The 21,381-nt window shown below is 37.9% G+C and overlaps 1 protein-coding gene and 1 long non-coding RNA gene across 5 annotated transcripts in view; one reads left to right on the plus strand and one right to left on the minus strand.

Annotated features, from left to right (window-relative positions):
• Nucleotides 1-21,381, minus strand: part of LOC112184770 (laccase-14) — a 47,308-nt gene that overhangs the window by 19,945 nt on the left and 5,982 nt on the right. The gene's annotated exons all lie outside the window — the stretch shown is intronic.
• On the plus strand, nt 17,560-20,697 carry LOC112185376. Of its 4 annotated transcripts, none has more exons than XR_002930224.2 (6): nt 17,560-18,348; nt 18,453-18,584; nt 18,830-18,933; nt 19,875-19,953; nt 20,191-20,233; nt 20,415-20,697. It is a non-coding gene; the product is annotated as an uncharacterized LOC112185376 (long non-coding RNA). The 4 variants fall into 4 exon arrangements; XR_002930221.2 differs by having other exon boundaries at nt 17,562-18,348; nt 18,830-18,929; XR_002930225.2 differs by lacking the exon at nt 20,191-20,233 and having other exon boundaries at nt 17,565-18,348.

Genomic DNA, 21,381 nt, shown 5'->3' on the forward strand with positions numbered 1-21,381 from the left:
AACTTCAGAATGAGCCTTCGACTTCTTCATAAAAAATGTTCCACTATGATTGTATATCATCCTGAAAAATTTTCAGAGCTTTATTCCATGTGGTTGGGCCGGAAATGCTGCTGGACCTCTTACAGGTCCAGTTTTCCGGTTTTGCTTCTGTAGAAAATTGGGCTGATTGTTTGAAGGCCTTCCACTCATATTTTTCTCTGGTACTCTTCATAAGAAATGATCCTTTGGGTGTCTAGAATGGATCTGGAGAGTTTCAGCTCATTTCGAGTTCATTTGGTCAGGTGGCCGCTCCTTCTTCCTTGCTTGGCTCTGATTCTCCTAGCCGGAGTAAGAAAATATTCAATGTTGACTTTTTAGTGCATTTTCATTCTTCTCCATCATTTCTAGGTAATTATGGACGTAACACTCATTTCACCTTCATCTACTCCAATGTACCTAAAAATAGAAATTGAATTAAAAATCGATTCAGTTAAGGAATTAACTAAGCAAAATGTGAGGAATTAACTATTAAAATATCACATTAAAATGCTCCTATCACTCACCATCCGTCCACAGAAATGGAACTAACGGAAGACGTTGAAATTGGAACCATTGACATAAGGCCTAATTAAAACAACTTTTGGAAAATGCATTTTGATGGTTCCAGTACAGAGACTTCAGCCGGAGCTGGAGTTATGATTGAATCTCCTGAAGGAGAAGTGTTCCAATTTGCCTTTCAACTGGATTTTTCTTGTACTAATAATCAAGCTGAATATGAGGCCTTGATCATTGGAATGGAGATGCTGCAAGAGATGGGAGCTCGTCGTGTTCTCATACTTGGGGACTCATAGTTGGTTATTAATCAGCTAGTTAAGGAATTCAAATGTACAAGTTGGTCCTTGTTACCGTATTATTCATTCGCAGACCAGCTGGCCGAGGCTTTTGATAGGATTTCTTTCGTCCATATACCGCGAAAGGAAAACTCTGGTGCCAACGAAATGGCACAACTCGCTTCTGGTATGAAGTTGGGAAAAACTGAGACAAGTCGAATTGTAAAGGTTATGAGGAGAACGATGCCTGCCTTGCAAGATCGTGGCATACCCGAGGAAATTTTTGTAATTATTGTGGATCAATCCGATTGGAGATATCCCATAATTCGGTTTCATGACAATCCTGAAGGTACACATGATCGTAAGATCAAATATTTAGCCACGAACTTCATACTCTACAAGGATAAGCTGTATCGCAAAAGTGGTGATGACTTGCTTCTATTGTGCATCGGGGGACAAGATGCTCTTAAAGTTATGCGTGAAGTTCATCAGGGTATTTGTGGAGCTCATCAAGCAGGGATTAAAATGCGTTGGTTAATTTGTAGACATGGTTACTATTGGCCGACTATAATGAAGGATTGCATTGAATTTTCTAGTGGCTGCAAACAATGTCAAATCCATGGTTCACATCAACGAGTACCAGCTGATTTATTGCATCCTATTGTTAAACCGCCGTTTCGTAGTTGGGCCATGGATATAATTGGAAAAATTCATCCCCCATCATCTAAGCAACATGTGTGGATCCTTGTCGCGATAGATTTCTTCACAAAATGGGTTGGGGCCAAGCCGTACACTTCTATCTCAAGTGAAACAGTGATTACCTTCATTAAACAAGAGATTGTACATCGGTTTGGCGTCCCAGAAAAAAATTATTGCGGATCGTGGATCCATCTTTATCTCTGATGCTGTGCATAGTGCTGCTAAGGATTTGGGAATACAAATGATTCATTCTACCCCCTACTACCCCAAAGAAAATGGCCAGGCAGAAGCTTCTAATAAGGTGGTGATTAACGTATTAAAGCGAATGATAACAGATAAGTCGCACGATTGGCATAATATTTTGTCTGAGACATTATGGGCCCTTCGAACCTCCAAGCGGTCAGCAATTGGTACAACACCATTTTCTTTGACATATGGCCACGATGCCATGCTTCCAGTTGAAACAAAAATCAAAGCCCTACGAGTAGCAGAACAAAATAGTCTAACTACCGGTGACTATACTCAAGCAATGCTACAAGAATTGGAAGAACTTGACCAAGCTAGATTGGATGCCTACAACAGGATTGAAGCTCAAAAACGTGCAATGGCAAGGGCTTATGTTAAACGGGTTCGAGGCAAGACCTTCGCTCAGGATGACTTGGTTTGGAAGGCGGTCCTCATGCGACCACGAAAGATCCAAAATACGGAAAATGGTCACCCAAGTGGGAAGGACCCTTCGCAGTGGATCGAATCCTTGGCAATGGAGTGTATCATCTTCGGGACCTTGATGGTGAGCTCCATTACATGCCTATCAATGGCCAGCACTTGAAGAAGTATTATCCTACTACATGGGAGATGTCAGAACCTTAGTAACAAGTTAAGTGATTCGACTTGATGCTTAGACAATCAATAGTGGACTCACTTGGGGGGGCTACATCTCATGAATTCAATGAATAACCGTAGCCGGCAAAGGACCATATTTGGTGGTACATGAACGGCTAGCTGGTATCACGAGTAGCACGGTTGTTGAAGAGCCGCACTTGAACGGACACAGTAAATAAAGGTTCATGGTTAACTAATTGCCTACTGGGCATATAGAACGTATAATCTATCATCCTTAACTCTTTAGGTGGTACCGGCGAGTTTTTCTAGCTTTTGGCAGTAACAAACGGTTGAATAGCCGCGGTGATAGGAGCATTTTAATTTGGTATTTTAATAGTTAATTCCTCACATTTTGCTTAGTTAATTCCTTAACGAATCGATTTTTAACTTAATTTCTATTTTTTAGGTACATTGGAGTAGATGATGATGAAATGAGCATTTTGGCCTGACAAAGCCTGTCTTGGAGAAATTGAGCCAATGAGAAAGCGAGCTAGACACGAAATGAGGAGTGGCAGACTAACCATCCGAACTCCAAATGAGTTGAAACTTTCCAGATTCATTCTAGAAAGCCCAAGGATCATTTCTTATGAAGAGTGCCAGAGCAAACTATGAGTGGAAGGCCTTCAAACAATCAGTCCAATTTTCTACAGAAGCAAAACTGGAAAACTGGACCTGTAAGAGGTCCAGCAGCATTTTCGGCCCAACCGCATGGAATAAAACTCTGAAACTTTGTTAGGATGATCTAAACTCATAGTGGAGCATTTTATATGAAGAAGTCGAAGGCATATAATGAAGTCTTGTTGGAGAAATAATTGAAGGAATAAAGGGGCAGAAACTGACCTAAAAACAGCTCAATATTCACATGTTCATGTTTCTTACCCACATGAAGAAAGCTAGATGCTTTTCTCTTTTTCCTTGGATATATTTTTCTTCTACAATCTCTTTAATAGATCATTATCACTTCCATGTTGCTGCACCTTCATGCTTTGCTTTCATTTCATCATTTCTCTATCTTTTCCATATTTTACAAATCACTTTCATTATTTTTCTTCCACTCATCATTTCACTCTTCTTTTTCTTCCCTATATAAACACCTTCTCCTCTCATTCTAAGACACATTCCTTCATCCATTCCATCTTCTTTGTCTCTCCATTTCCTTTCCATTTTCCTACACACATTCCTTCATCCATTCCATCTTCTTTGTCTCTCCACTTCCTTTCCATTTTCATTTCCATCCTCTAGTTTCAAGTTTCCGCATTTCCAAGCAAAGAGAAGAAGAGAAGAACAATCCATGAAGCCTCCTAGCCGTCATCATCCACCTTGTGCCGTGATAGTGAAGTCTTGCTTTCAAGATTCAAGATCAACGTCTCAAGCTTTTCATCATCCACTCCCTTCATGGTGTAATTCTATCTTTTACCTTGTAATTTCTTTTGGTTTTATTTTTTTTGGATTTCCAAACTATGAGTGAGTAATTTTCTTGTTGAGAACTAGTATGAAATCCTAGTTATGTGATGGATATTTAGCTTTTGAATCTCTTTTTCGATTACAAGGTTTTGTGAATGCTTTTTTTGGTTTTGTTTTATAAAATCTTTTATATGTTTATATCTTAGATTGATCACCTAAAATATGAGCATGTAATTGGAGCTAGTTTTCAGGTGCAGTGCGTTCATGGTCTTAAAACACTCAAGTAGTAAAGCCTACATGTTAGGTGAAATCAAACAAATAGAATGCATGCTAGGATGGCGTTCCTCACTAGTTTTGTACTCTAAAATCAATCTTTCCAAAGAGCTTAATGTGTTTATGTGTGCTTAATGAGTTAATTTGATAGGGTAGCGTTCTACACCTTGATTGCATATAAGCAAGCTTAGGATGCAGTGCGTTCATGGTTCTAAGTAATTTTGGGAAAAATAAGGCTTTAGCGGCGATCCTAAAGTTCTTGATTGGTTTCATTCACATGCCTTAGTAATTGAAGATTAGGTTAAATTGTCTTTCTCTTATCTTAGCTAGTGGTGGATTACGAAGTTCTCACACTACTACAAAAAGTTAATCACACAACACTAATCACACAACGGAACAGAAATCATCCGTTGTGTGTTTAAGTAAGTTTTATTGCACAACGGTACTTGTTGTATTCTGTTGTGTGAATGCCAACAAAGTGATAACTTTTTTATCAGAACTACATTACACAACGGATTTAAGTAATGTCTGTCGTCTGAGTCTTAAAAAAATTAGCGGCAGATTTCCCTCCACTTTGGAGCCTTGGTTCCCTCTTGAAATCTGAATTTTGTGCTACTTGATACAACGGTGCTTTATAATTTCTGTTGTGTGATTGAAAACTATATGCCAAATTTTGAGGAAGCTTGATTGAATGTCTTCCACAAGGTAAACCTAGTGCAAGCTGTAGAAATCAGACAACAGAAGTTATACTTTTCTGTTGTGTGAAAGTGGGAACATATAGGCGGCAACATTTTGAGCCAAATTGCTGTATGCGGCAGATTTCCCTCCATGTTTTGACATTTTGATACTCTTACAACAGTTTGTTAGGTTTCTGTTGTGTGAGCAACTTGAAGTTTAATTGTTCCTCCCACCCAGCCCAAGCCACATCGTGTCGAAAGAAAAATGAAACAAATTCTCTCGATCGAGCTCTCTCAGTTGTGAAACCCCGTCTCTCTCGACCACCCCTCCCCACGACTCTCCCAATCGTGAAACCCCCCCCCCCCCCCCCGAAACCCCTCTCTCAGTCTCTCGATCTCCCCCCCCTCCCCCCCACAAAACCCCTCCCTCTCAGTCTCTCGATCTCCCCCCCCCCCCCACGAAACCCCTCCCTCTCAGTCATTGCCGGCATCGACATCATCATCACCATCACCGCCTCCATCACTCTTTCTCCGGATCTGAAATCCAAGCCTCCGAGTAGTACCGAATCACTGAATCGGTGCTCTGCAAGCAATTCCGAATTTCAAAGGTAATTATTGATCTTATGCTACACAATGAAATTGATGCGCGAGTGTCTTTGATTTTAGCTCTAATTTAATTTTCAACTATTCTCTCTGTGATTCTATTCCTCTTTCTCGATTCTAGGTTTTTGAGGTTGGTAAACTTTCGGAGGCTGAAGCGCGAGGCTTGGAAGAGCTTCGGGATTAAACCCTAGGTCGATTTAGTAAGCATTCTCTTTCAGATTTCGTGTGGCAGTTGTTAGGTTTCTATATTTTGTGGGCATTTTGGTCGTTGATTGGTTCAATTTCACGATTACTGTTTTCCTTTCGGTTTTTGAAATTGAGCAATTTTGGTACTTTATACAAATGAATGAATGGTGCTTCAGAAATTGATGAGTATTTGATTTTAATCCTTGAGAGTGAAATTTCAGATTGCATTTTCAACAATGTTGCTATGGAAAACCTGGTGTATCTGGTTTTCCCAGATAATTTGTGGTTAACGTTGATTCTCATAGGTTAAGGTGTTAAGGTATATATCTTGCAATTTGAAGTTTTGCCAGCTTCTGATTTCCGCATAATATCACTTGCACAAAACTTTTCTGTATTTAGGACTTTAATTAGGTGGAATGAATCTCATATAACATTTAAAAGCATGCCTAGCCATTGAAAACTTGCATATTGAATATTTTGTTTTGAGGCTGCAGTACAAGTAGATTCTTTTAACTTCCATTTTTGTGTTAAAGAAATTTAGATTCCTGATTCACAAAACTATCAGTCTTATACATTCATCAATTTATTACGAATATTATTTGTTTAACTAAGATAATTCATCATGTGCAAACAAAAGTGGGTTAGGACACTTTTGTTATGGGAAATATGGCTTTGATGGTTAGGACACGTTGCTGATTTCCGATGCATTTGATGGTTCTTAATGTCAATTAACAATCCCCCATCCCTCCTCCCAATTTTCTGTTCATCAGTGTTAGCCTGCATTCCATCACATATAATACTGTTTAAGGTACATGACCTTTGTTTCTTATTCAGGTATTCGGATGTGAAAATGGGAGCTGGAAGGAAGACTCAAACCTTTATTTTGCCTCCTAATGCAGACCTGGCACCCTACCCTGTACAAGCAAGACAATTGAAAAGTAATCACCTTGGTGGAGTTATATTTTGGTGCAAGAGCAGCACAATGATGGAGTGTTTATCTAAACAACTCTTTGGTTGGTATCCTGAACTTTTTGCATCTTTTTCTGGTACTTTTTTCTTTTGCTGTTTTGAGTTTTTAATTAGGTTCTTATACTTTACATTATTTAAACAATGGTCTAGTGGTATTTGGTATTGAATTTAAATACACCAGTTGTTAGATTATGATGCAAGCGGATTGCCACTCTTACATTCAGTTTTAATGAGCCCCAAAGTATAGTAGACTGTTTGATTAATTGAGTATAAACTCTTTGATTGTTGGTTTTGCCCGTTTTTTTTTTCTTCTGATTTCTTGCTTTAGTTTTGGTTTGGTTCCAGAACTCATGTGATGCTTACAAATTCGTTCAGGTTTACCGGGTCCACACTTTTCATAGGTGAAGAATATTAGTCCTGGCTGCTGGGCATGGCCAAATGAATATTGATCCATATGGTTGGACAACTGATGGATCAGTGAGAACACAATTTCCTGCACAGGTGCTAAATAAAGCTTGTTATAATTGGTTTAATCTGAGTTATTATTTCATGTTAGACAATCCTAATCTTAGTCAATAGAAGGCATTCAAGACTGAGATTTTTATTTTTTTTATTCTACCCTTCAGGTTCAAATTCGCATCCGGCTGCAGTGCAAACCACTGCTTGAAAGTCAATTTAAACCAATTATTGCAGACAACTACTACAGTGCAAATAAATTCTGGTTTGAGATTGATCATGCTAAGACAAACAAGCTGATGTCTTTGTTAGCATCTTGCGCGGTTGTGCAATCTCTCCAGGTACTTCTGTGCAATCTTTGTTAGCTTTTGTTTTAGATTCAACCACTCTATTTATGTATTGTTCTATTCATACAGTTGGTTCAAGAGGTAGAAGAGCTAAAGGCTTTCAAGAATGAACAAACTAAGAAGATAGGCTATTTGGAGTATAAGCCGGTACTGGATACAGTATTTCTGTTAAATTTTCTATATATTCGTCTCATTATGTTATTTCCTCTGTTTATTCATGTTAAATAGCATTCATGCATTTGCTCATCACTGGTTCGAGGCAGTTTTATTAGACCACCTATTATTGTTGTCCGTCTTTAACTCCCACAGTCAACTTTTTTCATTGTATATGGTAGCTGCTCATAGTTGTGTACTTACGTAAATTGCTTTAGTTTAGGCCTTTAATTTCTTAGCAGGAGGCTTTTGATTGACATAAAAAAATAGAACGATTATACCATAGAGACTGTTCCGAGTGGGCAGAGCAGGGCTCCTTCAGTTTGGTTTATCCTTGTTATTCTTTTTGAAAACATTTGTTGATCACTTTTTGTTGTAATGACTTTGAAATTTATAATTTTCAGGCTCTAACCTATGCTTTGAAGGCCATAGAAACTCGAAAAGAATTATACGATAAGTATGAATTAATCGTTTATAGTGATTGACTGGGATGCCTAAAATTCTTCTTCCTTCTTGATCTGCTGTTCGAATAATGATTCTGTGTTTCGTTGTCTTATCTTTGCAGGTGGTTGTTTTGAGCAAGAAGCTTGGTTTTCTGTTGTGAATAAACGTTGAGAACTGCTTTGCTTATTTTCATCCTTCAACACGTCACACACAAACTCACCACTCTTCCTCGTTGCATCACTCCCCAGCAGCAATAACACCAAGTCTTGCACCGCCAAGCTTCAAGTTGCGCCAAGCCTCATTAACGGGGTCGTCACCGCCATCCTTTCATCATCGTCAGTTCGTCAGCTCATAACTCTCATTCAGCTATCGGATTGGAACACCCTTCTCATTACTCTTCACACCCAGAAACTGATAAGTACACCATCAAGGCATCAATTGCAGCTTCAATCATCCTCAGCTGCCCAACAAGCTTCTTCTTCAACCATCTTCAATTATCACAAATGAGATAAGCACCTTCCTTCGTGTACTCTGTTTACATTTTAGTCATGCTCTGCGGTTTTCATTCTTATTTCCTGAGCACAAACTAGTGCATGAGTTATATATACATATGGAGCTGCAAACGACTGTGCCACTCCAGACACTTGCCATGTTTTAACTATATGCATGATCAGTTATGCTAGCTACTATACTAAATCGATGCCACGTATCAATGGCATCAGTAAATCTGTCTACACAGACACAATCATCCCACCATTTCATAAATGCTCTTGTATATACGATCTCTACTTCATTCAAGCATGTATAGCCGTGCCTAGTGACACATGCACAGGCCTACAGATGTTTGAACTTTTGCCTTCGAAGTGATTATACATTTCTGGCTTCTTTAGTTCATAAGATGCCAACAGAAACTCAACGTACCTTCTAACCTTATGTGTATATATAAACAATATGTATAAGTGGCTGCATATGCATATACACTAAAGGGCTACCTCACTTTTACCATATGATTTAACTGGTGCATCTATCTAAGAACATAACCTAGCTGCTATGTCTAACTATTACACATAATGAATCTTGTAGGCCTTCCTGCCAATTTTAAAGTCAAAACAAATTTGAGTATGGGTTTGTCGTCAAAAGACCACATAGATTTCACTACTTTCTTAATTACTTGTGCCTATCCCATGTTGTCTACCAAAAACAAGCTAGCATGTGATTATTTATAATCTTGTTCTACACTTCTACCACAAACAACTGAATGGCGCTCAATAACTTGATGTATCCATAGCACATATCCATTGTTCTGTTTATTATTATCAAGATGCACCATCAGTGATTATAGTCTTATGTGATTGCCCACGGCATGTCAGTGCAAATTTGCTCACTCAATTGACCTCACTGCCTTTTGAAAATGCATGACATGTGCACATATTAGCTAGTAAACTCACATAGCTACTGTATATATGTATACATATGATTAAGGCCATATGTTATATACGTTTTTCGACATTATAATTGCAAATTCAAAATAGCAGCCACTCTTGGTCCAAACCTAATTTACTTATTGCAATTCGATGTTATTTTGGTACATGTTTATATAGGCTCCAGCGCCTAGTGCACATATGATGACCAGTGCCAATATCAAAAATAAAAAATAAAATAAAAACACAATAGGACCACACAAATACAACACGTCATTTGTTATCAACTGAGTTTGATTATTTGCATTTTCAGTGATTTTCTGTTTTATCTTCTTCTTCATGACCAAAGTTTCAATGCTGGACAACATATAACTGATGGATTGATTGTGGTTATTTGCTTGAATAATCCATTGTGTACTACTTATAATTTTTCATTTTAAAATATGATTGACTACATTTAGGTTTCTAGTTTCATTTCTCTAGTGTGCATTTTTTTGAACTGATTTCTTTGTCAATCATGTTTAAGCAGTTGAGAAGGCCAAGTACATCTGATTTACTCTACTGTGTCACAATTTGATAAGCACACAATCCTTGAATCTAATGCAGATAGGACTTTGCCCAGAAGCTGCAAATCACTTGCAAGAAATGAAGGACATGCTAATTGCCATATCAAATGAACTGCTTGATGATGTCAATGAACTCAGTCCAAAGCAAATAGAGAAGCTTCGCCAAGATAGGTTTGCATACCAATCCCTTCATTTGTGTAAAAAAATATAAGTAGAGTAAAAGGAAAGGCGGTATGGCTCTTAAAGCTTTAGAATCTGGTTTTATCCTTCAGTTCCAAGATGGAAATATAGGCAGTAATATTTGCACTTATGCTTTGTTCTTTGCTATTTGGTTTAATGTCAGTGGGTAATTTTCTTATGAATAGGTTCTCTAGCAATAACAGTGGCAACTCCAACTGAACTTGTAAAAGTTAGACTTCGAGCTGAGAGAAAATTACCACCAGGCGCACAAAGGCGCTATTCTGGCACATTGAATGCGTCTTCCACCATCTTGAGACAAGTTGTGATTGATGGCTTAAGAGATCGAAAGATTGCTTATCAGCTTTGCCTACGAGAGAGCTTCTGCAAGAGCAAATGAAGGTGCATTAAAGGAAAGCAGTAGTAATCTATGTAGTTCAGGTCTTCTTAGCTAGAACATTTTACAAGTACAGACTCAATCTCTGTTGTCCTTGCTTGAATTATAAAGGATTGTAGTACTGTTTCTATGGTCATATATTGAGCATTATTTTTGAAAAAACGTTTATATGGATATTCTTCTTGTTGTCCAAGTTTCATTCATACAACACAATACAAAACAATGTGTTGTATGACTGTAAAAGAAAACGAAATTGTTGTGTGAACTAACAACCAACAACAAAAGAAAACAAAATTCTGTTGTGTGAGATTCATAACACACAACAGAAATAAATCATCTCTGTTGTCTAAGTGATCAACAGACAAAGGAGATACTTTCACTTTAGTTGTGTGTTACATATCTCAGACAACAAACAATGAGTTATATCTGTTGTGTGTTATTAATCTCAGACGACAAAGAATGAGTAAAATCTGTTGTGTGAGATTCATAACACACAACAGAAATAAATCATCTCTGTTGTCTGAGTGATCAACAGACAAAGGAGATAATTTCACTTTGGTTGTGTGTTACATATCTCAGACGACAAACAATGAGTTATATCTGTTGTGTGTTATTAATCTCAGACGACAAAGAATGAGTAAAATCTGTTGTGTGTTATATATCTCAGACAACAAAGAATGAGTAAAATCTGTTGTGTGTTATATATCTCAGACAACAAAGAATGAGTAAAATCTGTTGTGTGTTATGAACCTCAGACGACAGCAAAATTTCTTTCTGTTGTCTGACTGTGCCGCGGCAACCCCGCGCATGCCATGGCAGGCACATGCCTGCGCAAAATTCACACAACGGAAACTAGTATTCTGTTGAGCAAAGTGATATCACACAACGGTGAAATCACCGTTGTCTGATGTTTTAATCACACAACACTCACTTAGACCACGGTGAGTTTGGTCATCAGACAACAGAAATTCACCGTCGTCTGATGACCTTTTTGTAGTAGTGTCAATGTCCATACATCTGATTTGGAATCCCTAAAAATTGAAACATTTTCTTTCTTTTATTATTGTTTGCGTTTTGAAAACTCCAATCCCCTTTTTTTACATTAACTTGTATATATTTCTATTCTTTGTTTTATTTTTGTACATAATACTTTTTACTTTATTATTTTAATTCTTTATTTGTTATTTTTGTACATAAAACTTTTTACTTTTATTAATTTATTTTTGCAATTACAGGTGTACCCTCAATCCGCGGACGGAACGATCCCTGCTTATCCTATACTAACAATTGTCTTTTGCAGGGTAATTTTGTGCGCTTAATTCAGGCGTACCACGCGGCTATCAAATGATCGCGGCTAGCAAAGGACAGCGGCTAAATGTCCATAATTTAATGAATCATGATTAAATGGCCGTGAAGGAGTAAGCTTGAAATCAACGGTTGAATAGCCGCGGTGAGTGGCTGCTGCGTAAATGTCACCAACGCTATAATGCGTGAACCTTGCCAAGAGATTTTTCTAGAAACAATCTTTTAGTCCCTTAACCACTCGGCATCTATGCCGAAGCTCAAGGGACTAGGGGGGCTCTGTTTGAACCTATATTTGGCAAGGCCCACGTAGCAAATAGGTGGACCCAACCCACAAAGCGTAATGAATATCCGCGGCTAATTAGCCGCAACACATTAAATGTTTATTGTCATGTGGTAGATAGGTGGGTCCGACCCACAAAGCGTAATGAATATCCGCGGCTAATTAGACGCGTGATAGGAGCATTTTAATGCGACGTTTTAACTACATTTCCCTGCATTTCCCTACATTTCTTGCGTTATTTCCTTATTAAAACCCTGTTTAGGAAAGTTTCCATTCTTTGATTGGGAAAGTTCCTATTTGTAGAAAGTTTATATTTTTGTAGTTTCTATTTATCATTTTTAGTAAGTTTCCATTTTCAGTTTAGGAAAGTTGCCATTTTTCATTTTAGGAAAGTTTATATTTTTCTTATTAGTTTCTATTTTCAGGACCTCCGAGCTAAAAAGTGGAAATGAACTCATAAATAGAAAGAGGAGCTTGCGAACACCAAGGGGAGCAAAGATGAAGGTAAATTGGAGTAGATGAAGGTGAAATGTACTAAAAAATCAATTTTACACATATTCCTACTCCGGCGAGGAGAAACCAAGCCAAGCAAAGAAGAAGGAGCGGCCGCCTGATCAAATGAACTTCAAATGAGCTGAAACCTTCCAGATCCATTCTAGACACCCAAAGGAACATTTCATATGAAGAGTGCAAGATCCAGATAGAAGTGGAAGGCCTTCAAACAATCAGTCCAATTTTCTGCAGAAGCAAAACTGGAAAACTGGACCTGTAAGAGGTCCAGCAGCATTTCCGGCCCAACCACATGGCAATAGATTCTGAAATTTTACCACAGTAATCTACACTCATGGTGGATAATTTCATATGAAGAAGTCAAAGGCTAAATCTGAGTTCTTAGTGGAGATAAAAATTAAAGGAATAAAGGAAGAGAAAGTGCTCTCACCTAACAAATCCACTAAGTGTTTAAGTGCTCTCACCTAACAAATCCACTAAGTGTTTAAGTGCTCAAACCTAACCCATTATGATTTGTTTAAAAGCCAAATAGTGTTGCTTGGAAGCCTATAAATAGAGGCAAAAACAAAGACACAAAGAATTCCTTCATCCATTCCATCTCCTTGTCTCTCCATTTCCTCTCCATATTTCTTTTTCATTCTCTAGTTTTCTTGTTCTTCATTTTCAAGCCAAGAGAAAGAGAAGCCATGCAATACATCAATTTCCTAACCGCCATCCACCCTTGTGTCGTCCCTAGAAGATTGCTTGCTTTCAAGGATCTTCAAGTTCTTCGTCTCAAGGCTTTATCATTCATCTTTCAAGGTGTATTATATCATTTCTCTTGTTTTCTTTGTTTGATTTTGTAAGACTATGAATTCTAGTTAACAAATAATGTTAAGGGCAAAGTTTAAAGCCCGTTTATATGTTTTGAAATAAAGTTGTAATTTCTTTGTGTTGATTTCTATGTTGCTTATGTGAGATTGCTTAATTGATTTTGGTTTATAGAAAACTCTTATATGTATGTGTTCTTTGGTGGCCAACTTGGGATATATGCATGTAATTGGTGCTAGAATTAGGTAAACAATTCACCTAATAGTTTTGTGAACCTATTTCATAAGTAGTAAAGGCTTTGGACAAAAGTCGAAATCAATTAAGGAGGATTGCAAATTGATGAACTTTTTCATACTAGGTTGTGCACTTTGGTTGACATCCTTTCTTTGTTCTTCATGCATTGAATGTGTTCTTGATTAGCTAGCTTTCTAAACTATGATTGCATGTTCAATAGGATTGATTTAGGTGCTTTCACTTAGATCAATTATTCAAGGAAAGTAAAATATGGGAAATCGTTTGCTTATTAACGTTTCACATGGTCAACTTATTTCTCATGACATTAGATAATCAACTATAGGAATTGTAATTGGATTTCATTCATATAGAATTGGTTTTGATCTTTGTTTCTTATGTTTCATTCTTGTACATGTGTTTTTATATTTTATTTATTTTATTTATTTTAATTTTCAAGTTTAAAGTGTGAAACAACAAAATAATTTACACGTAGAGAGTATTCACAAGTATTTCTTTTATTATAAACAGTATTTTTGTTCACTTGTATATATTTATTCTTTATTTTATTTTTGTAAATAATACTTTTCTTTATTTGTTTCACAGTGACAGGTGTACCCTCAATCCCCGGAATAGAACGATCCCTATTTGCTTATACTACTAACGATATTTTCAGGGTTAAATTATGCGCTTGCTTCAAGCGCATCAATTTTTGGCGCCGTTGCCGGGGATTGAAAAATCACTTGCTAAATTGTGTCATTTATTGTATATATTTGTTGTCTATAAATTGTTTAAAACTTAGTTTAAATTTTTATTTATATTATTGAACACGAATTTTAATTGTAGGTTGTAAATTGAGAGGAATAGGTGAAGTCTCTTTTGTTAATATTGGCCTAAACCCCTTCTTCGTACCTAGCTCAGGTCCCTTAAGGTTGATGGCGACTTTTATTAACACTTGTTGAACTGTCTTCACACTTATGAACTTTTTCATCTTAGTAAGTATAGCCTATGTGGAATGGTGTCTAGGAAGGGGACAACGTTCATGACGGGTTTTTGAATCCAGAAGTGCTTACAAATGGGCGTAAACCACAATGTGGGAGTAGCTCATGCCAAAATGGATTTTTCCTCTCGTGTTCGTCCTCCCCCACCTGGCCATTTCAGTAAGGTTGCCCAAACGATTTGAAAGGGAGTTTGTGTATAGGCGACTATACTTGGGCCGCACGTCCACTTGATTTACCGCTTGGAATTTGATTCGATATCAATAATGTTTATAATAAAAGAAATACTTGTGAATACTCTCTACGTGTAAATTATTTTGTTGTTTCACACTTTAAACTTGTAAAAATACTTTTCACGTTTTATACTCACTTGAGTACTTAACTTGTGTCTTATGTACAATATACTTGTTAATTATACTTGTAGTTTGTAATTAATAGTTATACTTGTTTTTTTTTTGTATTTCTTTGTTAATTATAGTTACTAACTTTATTTAATGTAGGTACTGTCTGGCTGCAAGACGTAAAATACAAGCACTACTTGGGAGGCAACCCAATTCAGAATATAATCAGATTTGCTTTCTCTTTCCCTATTTCTTTTTATTTTTCAATTTTTCTCTTTAGTTTTTATTTTAGGATTTGTTTTCGTAAATGTCTTCTATCTATGCTTACTTATTTCATTGCATGCTTTTAATTGATTACATTGAGGATAATGCAATATTTAAGTGTGGGGGAAGGGATTTATATATTTGTCTTTCATTTTGAGTCCTATAAATATTTTTGGTCTTTCATTTTTGAGTCCTATAATAATAAAAAAATAATAAAAAAATAAAAAAAACTGCATTCATTCAGTCTTATTAAATTCAGCTATTTACAAAAAAAAAAATTTACACTATACTAAGCCATGTCTGCATCTCCGTAGGAGTTGAGGCTGAGATCAAGGAAAATGCGAGAGTCACCGCCATAGCCGCTACCTCCCTCGGAAGTAGTCTTCATGTTGCCAAAGATGTCCTCACCATGCATGGGGAACAGTGGAAGGGTTTCAATCTCCTGGTGATATTCTTCTCGTTGTTCCATGATCGATCCATCAACACCATAGACGACACGTGACCCAAAGTTTAGATCAATGGATCTACCATCATCAGTAGAACTAGTGGATCCAAAATTGAGATCGAGAGATCCACCAACCGGAACGTTCCGAAATTCCTTCAACTTCTGCCTCTCACGAGCCTTGAGGTTCTGGAACCAAAAGAAAACGTTCTTGTCCTCGATCTGCCCATATTATTGCAGATTAAGGCAGATCTCTTGAATCTGCACTGGAGTTGGGCATTTAAGCACCTTGTCATAGTAAAGCACCTGGAGGATTCTTAGTTGATCTGGTGTGGAAGTCCACCGGTTATTGGTCGGCCTGATAGGCGTGTTGGCACTACTCCCGGCTGCTTGGATGCTTCCTCCCTCCTCGGTTGGTTGCTGGGCTTGTAATTCCATTTGTTGTTGGGTTCGTAACTCCATTAGTTGCAGAGTTCGTGGTTCCATGTTGATGAAGAAAGGATTTGAGTTTCGAAAGAAAGGCTGAAGGGTTGAGAGAGAAAGGCTGGAACTCGGAAGAATTTTCTTTTGGAGTGAACAGTCGCTCCCTCAGAATGCACCTATTTATAGAACGAGTAAGCAGATCTCCACCGTTGGATGGACGATCTCTGAGATTAAATCTACGCGTTGGATTAAAGTCACCCGAAAACACGGAAAAGCTGTTGGCGCGTGGAGGACATGTGGGGGAACCAAACGAATCTCGAGGAGCTGTGACAGACAAGCTACAGCCGAAAGCAGGTTTAATTGTAGTGAATCAAGGAAAAGAAAGGACGTGTGGGGGAATCAAACGAATCTCGAGGAGCTGTGACAGACAAGCTATAGCCGAAAGCATGCCGTAAATCCAGGAAAATAAAGGAATATTTACACGTGGGGGAGTTTCTTGGGCCGTGAACTGTCATAACTCTTCTCCTTCCCGGAGAAGCTTTGTTAAAACCGTGTGCCTGTTGAGATTTCTACCCTATTTTGTGCTTTACATATACATCCTTTTTTTTGTCTCCTCCATATTTTACTAAGGTTTGTCTAAGCATGCAGTTTCAAATTCCTTCTACTTCCTCATGGCTCGAACCAAGGTTACCCCTCGCAGGGGCGTAAATCAACGTCGTGTTCTCTCTTTGGAAGAAGAAGGTCGTCAAGCAGCCACTAGAGCTGGGCTTACTCGTCCAGGGGACCATCATCCTATCCGTGAGCATACCCGCAGTCCCCCTCCTCTGCCTCGTCGCTCTCCCAGATTGCATCCCGGAGAGTCTTCTTCCTCACCAGCTGCTAGTGCTCCTCGACCTGTGGCCACCCTGGAAAGCTTGTCTGATTCGATTGATGATTTGCACTCCTCTCTCCGCGATGGTATTATGGTGACAGATTGGAGAGTCACATGCATGATCGATTACATCTCTGATATGAACTTCTCTTTGATCCGCTGTCACACTGCAATAAACAAGCTTGCTCAGGAAGTCAATAACTTACAGAGTTATCCTCCTGGCACTACACCAATTTCGGAATCAGACAACACATATCAGACGACAGCAAACATTTTAACTGTCGTCTGAAATAATCAGACGACAGCAAGAAATATTCTGTCGTCTAAGTTTTCGAATCCAACAACAGTTTTTTCTTGGCTCTTGTGCAATAGCATTTCAGACAATGGTTGAATTTTTTGATGTTGTCTGAATTAATTCATTCAGACAACAGTTATTATGTGATGTTGTCTAAGGTTCATTTATACAATGGTTGATTTTTGCTGTTGTCTGATTATTTTCAATCACACAACTGTTATTAGGTGTCTGTTGTCTGATATCCTTTAAGTCAATGCCTGCTGAAAGATGTTGTGTGACTGTTTTGATTCACACAACAGTTTTTAGTTTTCTGTTGTGCCATTCTTTTTCAGACAATGCACTTGAGTTTATGTTGTGTGAGTTTTAGGGTTCAATATATATGTTGGCGCCCAAGAATTGGCTTTTAACACTTCATTAAATTTTCAAATTTCACTTCCCTCCGTTCGATCAAATTTTGGTGAAATGTTTGAGCAGTATATAAGGGAAATGTAAACCTATAGTCTTTCCTCCTTTGCTCCTTCTTCCTCGCTCGGGCCGCAGACCTCTCTCTCTCTTTCTCTCTCCCCTTTCCTCTCATCTTCTCTCTGTCACGCCGGAAAGCTCGACTTCCGTATGTCGTCTTTTGACACCGCCACCACCAAAAGATAGCCTAGGCAATGAAGAACAAAACCCAGCCACTCCTCCGTCGATCGAGATGACCAGACCACGAATTCTAATTTCCCTCTCACGAATTCATATACCTCTATATCTCTCTTTCTCGATCTTCTTCTCTTTATCCTCGCCCAAATTGCCAGTCATCTGCCTCTTATCTCTCTCTCTTATGCTGAACAAGATTAGATCTGAGCGTCAGGTGTTCGGGAGGGCGGCCGCACAAGGAAGGGGGAAGGGCCCATCATCGTAAACCTCTCTCAGATCCAATCTCTCTGGTTGGTATGGACGACCTCTGGCTCTCCCAATGCTACCACAACCACTCTGACATTTACGACGACAGCCGCCATGCCAGCCCAACAATTTGTCCAGCGAAAAGACCCAGCCCCCTCAGCCCGGCAAGAAGCAGTTCATCATCGAACCCTTTCAAAGGTTTGGCCTCGATCCCGAAGCTCGCGTTTGTCACGGTAATTACAATCTACCACTCTCCCTTCCCCAATTTGGCCTTGATTTTATGAATTGTTTGTAAATTTGAGTTTGGGCTGATCTTAATTGCAATTGGGTTGAATAGAGTAGCAGACAAATATATTGGGGAGCCCTTGGATCGCCGTCATCGCAGCCGTTCTTCTCAGTCTCTATTACTGTTTCTGTGTAATTGGGCAATGGCGCGCAGGCCTACTTCTCCTACCGAGTAACCACCAAGGTAGTTTTACTTGATTTTGTCATTTTATTTTATTGTTAATTGTAGATTTTATTGGATTTTGGTTAGGGAAGCACTCGACTTTGTTTTGGTTGCTTACACCTCATATTCTTTTTTCTGATGCCCAGTTCAGTCTACGGTGATCTAATCCTTTGGATGATTTAATTTTGGTCTTAATTGAAAAATTCTTGCTCTTTCCACTTTTATCTGGTTTTGCAATTCAACTTTGTTGTTTTGTTGGATATTAGGATCGATAATGAGAGGCCTCCTCAAGGTGGAGAACCCTCAATGCACAATGTCGATTGGAGAGTCAATTGCTGCCAGATTCACGTGAAATAATAGTCAAAAGTATGTAAGTATGTCTGGCCTAAAAGAAAGAAAAGTTAGGAATTCATAAAGTGTACTGGTTGTCTCATCAGCAGAAGATTTTTGTTCTTACTGTTTGGTTCAAATATTGGTTTTCTCCAGATATTTTGGTTTGTGGTTTAGAAACTTTGTCTATTTGATTTTCTTTTCTGTTTAAACTCAGAGGCATGTTACTTGTTTCATGACTTATATGGGTTTGTATGGAGGTGCCCAGTAATGATAGTAAGTGGCCTTGCTGTTCCATGGACTTTTGTTATGGTCGAAAAAGGCAATCTCAGCCTTAAGTATGCTAAATGAAACAATAGTCTAATGGATATAAGATGCTGGTTTTAACATGAAGGTAGATAATTGATGTCTCACAGGTATACGTGCATATTAGTTTACATAAATGTAGCTCATGCATGTTCATCTATGTGAATGCATATAGAAATGCCTGGGAATCTACTGAAGCTAACAAGCTTGAATACTATATAACCAAGTTTTAATGCTAGATAATGCATGCATAATTACACATATGCAGGATCTTGCGGATGTACTGAAGTTGCCAACCTTGATGATTTATAATTTCTGTGAATAGAAGTTGCCTTCTGGTCTAATACGGACACTAAAGCTATTCTATCTGCTGGTTTCATATTTTTCTTTCGGGACAATTTAGTTCATTGAAATTTGTTTTATGAGGAAGCCATTCTTTGTTAGTGCATGATGCATTGCATAATAATTGTTATATAGATACCTTCTCTGACCAAACTAGATATTGTTGATGAGATCATAGATTAATTTCATTGCATTCGTAAATTCATTTTTACATTAAACCAAAGATGCATTTTTGTTGTTATGACTTTCTGTTCATATATTTGTTATTATTCAATAGTCTTATTGAGTTCTGACATCAGCACCTTTTTTTTTTCCTTGTAATTTTCAATTTAGATATCAAGGCAGAAGCACCTGTTGGCTGCTCCCACTCACACTTGTGCTACTCCCTCTTTTTTTCCTAGTTTTGATACTGGTATGCTTCTGATTTTTTTAAGGCTTTGCTCTGGCTCTGTGTTTATGTTTTTGTTGAGGGATATAGTATGGCACATCATTTATGAAACTACTGAAACTAAAACAAATTTGTGTGTGTGGATTCTATTTTTTATCCTAGTTTCATTGACTTTTATATATTGGTTCAGGTACATAATATAGCTGTCTCAATTTCCTGTTAAGATTATGTCATTTATAAGCTGCAATGTATTATGTGTAGGATTTTTGGATGTGAGAACTCTAGCCGGAGAACAAGATAATTGGTACATCAAATTGTATCTGCTGCATTTGTACACTTAGAACTGTTATAAACTAGTGCATATTTGTAACTATTACATCTCTTCTACATGATAACAGTTCGCAAGAGGTGGAAATTGATTATGATCTACATTTGTAACTTGTCTTGACAGTTTATTAATTGCATCTACTTTTCTTTCCTTGCAGTGATTTTGCTTACAACTATCTTAGTGGTACAATACTAAAGGAATGGGCTTCAAGCTTGCAATGATTTTGTTTACAACTATCTTGGGAGATCGAGCAAATTGCATTCTTTTTTATTATGATGTAAAGCTCATGAAACTTGAAAGCTTGTTTAGCTAATGAAATAGATATAGGCACTTGGGCAAGCTTAATTCCTGTGTAAATGTTAGGATGAATACTGCTGATGGAATGAAATGGTTTTTGGAATCAAGGATATGTTGTTCAATTCTACACAATGTATATCTTCTTTTCTATCTTAGACAATTCAATACCAATTGCAAACCATTGTCTAACAAATGAACATAAAGAAAAAAGAAAGAAAAAACTGTTGTCTGAAGCAATGACACACAATAGCTTTAATAGTTTTCCTGTTGTCTTGTTCAAAGTCAGTCAATAGTATTCAATTACATTGCTGATCTACAAGCTTCATTCAGACAACAGTTTTTGTACAAATCAATGTTCTCTAAATATTCATTACACATCAATATTCTTCCAAGGTCTGCCATCTGAAATTACTTTGCACAAGAGTTCTGATACCAATTGCTGTTGTTCTTCGTGGTATTCAGACAACAGACAGTGTAGTAGCTGCTGTTGTAGTAAACTTTGTCAGACGACAGTTTTGTGGTATTGTCTGATTCATGTATCAGACGGCATTGAGATAGACAACAGCAATGCTTATTATTAGACGACAGTGAAAAACTGTCGTCTGATTGAAAAATTGGTGTAGTGTGGGTTTCCTCGCAAGGACGATACTGCATCACACCATGAGAACCCTCCTCAGGAGGCTGAAACCAGCAAGAGGGCTGCCACTCGCCCGCACACCGCTCCTCCAAAGGAGTAAATGGAGGTACAAGTCTAGGCTGAAAGACTTTAAACATTAAGAGCTGCATGGGAGGCAACCCATTTCAACTGTAGCTGTGGTGGAACCATC

This window comes from Rosa chinensis, chromosome 2 (genome assembly GCF_002994745.2).
Source record: "Rosa chinensis cultivar Old Blush chromosome 2, RchiOBHm-V2, whole genome shotgun sequence".
Taxonomy (NCBI): domain Eukaryota; kingdom Viridiplantae; phylum Streptophyta; class Magnoliopsida; order Rosales; family Rosaceae; genus Rosa; species Rosa chinensis.